We start from the raw sequence: 2,589 nt of genomic DNA, 5'->3' as shown, positions 1-2,589 counted from the left end.
ATCAGCCTTTTACACTGTACACATGCAGGCTCCGTCTGCTCAACAGGGCTGTGAAGAGCTGAGATTTGAACATTTATTTTAAGCTACAATATGAAAGTATGTGCTTTTCTCGTGAACTAGAGACAGTGTTTATTGCTGCTCACAGAAATTTAACCCTTTGAAACATGAGCAAATTGGTTTGATTTTTTTTTTTTTTTTCAAAAACATGGGGAGAAGGCAATGAGCAACAAGACATGGCCTAAAAATGAGCAAAGAAATTGTGGAAAATATACAAGAAAATTGCACAATTAACAAAAAAAGTAAAGAAAAAAATTCCCCTAAATTTTTTAAAATAAAAATAATATGTATTTAAGTTATAATATACATTAAAAATTCATTTTAAATGTCAAATTATTACAATTATAAATATAGATTTCTGGACCCCCATCCCCCATTTTTTTAATAGTTGTCTAATAATCCTTCTTTTTAAAAATATTTTTTGAGGTTATTTTCCTGTTACCATTCACATGTTTCTTGCAATTTGTGGGCCATTTCTTGCCAAGTTGGTCGTTCCCTCTGTCCCCAAGTTTTAGAAAGAAATCAAATCATATTTGTTTAGGTTTCAAAGGATGAAATAGCTTGTTAAAGGTATCTGAATACTGCACAAGAAAACAGAAGTCAATCCAGTTTTCAAAGGGTTACTTTGTCTTGAATAAAATGTGGAAAGTATGTTATACTGTAAAACAGAAAGGCATGCATAACAGACATACCACTGAAACATTTATTGCAATTTTAACGACATCAGGGCCATAATTACCTCTTGACACTTCATGTTCACTTGTCACCTTTTGCGACCCAACACTTCAGGGGGTCAGGGGTCAGGGGTCAGGATTTTTTTTTTTTTAATTTAAAGCTAAACAGACTATTTTAGAGCATTTTGAAACAAAAATCTTAGATCAGAGGTTCTAAGATTTTGATGACTGAATGCCATTTTAGTGAGCCAGCAAACGTTTGAGGGGCGCAGGAAAAGTGTGACTGTGACTTTAGGACATACTAGCATAAACTATGAAATTTTTAATGATTTAAAAAAAAACACTATAAACACTATATAAACACTATATATAACTATAACTTTTTTTTATGACTTTCCTAAATGACATACTACTGATGACACACCTAAATACTAAAACAGTTTACAATGATATAGCCCAGATAACACTATTACATTTGAATTTCCTACTATTTAATACTTAAAAGCAATGAAATAGAGAAAGCACAGTGTTTGACACTGATTATAACCACAGCAGTCAACAACGGAGCAAGCGTACAGCAATGGCACTTTGTGGGGTTTCTTTGTGGTTATGATTGCGTGTGCTAATGATTGTTTTAGATGTGGTGCTGTGGTTGTGTGTCATAGGATTACATTTTTCTTTCCAAATTTTTTAATAATATTTTGGGGAGTGGGAGGTCATTTTGAGTGAGTTTAAAATGGGGGTGGGGGTGTGTGGGTTAGGATTAGTGTCCTCCCAATAAATATTATAATTACTGTCTAGCATCAGAGGAACACACGTCAAAATTTGCCCTCTGCACCATTTTTGTGCAGGAATGTCTCTGTGTTGACCTTTAGTCACTGTCTGATTTGAAAAGTTCCTGAAGAGAAAAAAAAAGTCTGCTGGAGGAAATCAAATTACTGATTTTACACACATACACACACACACACACACACACACACACACACACACACACACACACACACAGACACACACACACACACACACAGATCATTGTGAGATTTCATGAGCCACATGCTATAACACAGACTTAATCCTGACAAAAATTAAGCAAACATTGTTATTTCCTGCTGTAAAAGGTGTAACTTCTCTACTTATATTTCACATTTTATGATCTACCTTCCCGAATAATATTTACACACAAGAAGAGAGAGAGAGGGAGAAAGAGCTGAAAGAGTCCACACCTCGGACAGATTTCTTTTCTAAGGCACAGGATCACAGTAAAGACTGATGATGAGGATGTGCATCAAAACATCAGAATTTGTGCCACCGACTGCAGAAACAGATTGTTCCAGATAAGGAAAAAGCCTGCTGTCTTCTGAATTTCCCTTGAACAGTAATGATCCTTGATTTCATATCACGTGTGTGTTTTTAATGCACTCACCACTTGATTTTTATGTCCGCTCTTGAGAGGAGAGAGCTGGGACATAAACATTAACCTGCAGCACTAAGAGTAGCTTTTAATGCAGACTAAAATAAACCTGAGATTGTTTCATATCAGTGCAGAATCATTTACTGTATCAGTTCAGGTCTGAAAATCAAAAATTCTTTGAAAAAAAAAGCAAATATTTGATCCACAAATCACCTGTAAAAATGGAAATATGACTTTTTTCGGCCGGAGCCCTGCTGGATACTATTATTCACCTTTATTTCCCTTTTCCAAGCCGGTCCTCTGTGGAGCTGTATAAACGATGGCAGGTGGGATTACTGCAGTGCCAGCGACTCCTGTCTCTGGTTAAGGGACTGTGAGTACTTCAGACTCAGACTGTCTGCAACAGTAGAAAATCTGAAGTCATGAAATCCAGAAAAGAATAAAAAG

The sequence above is a fragment of the Plectropomus leopardus genome, chromosome 16 (assembly GCF_026936395.1).
Source record: "Plectropomus leopardus strain MGB_pleo_1.0 chromosome 16, ASM2693639v1, whole genome shotgun sequence".
Taxonomy (NCBI): domain Eukaryota; kingdom Metazoa; phylum Chordata; class Actinopteri; order Perciformes; family Serranidae; genus Plectropomus; species Plectropomus leopardus.
This window is presented reverse-complemented; position numbering follows the sequence as displayed.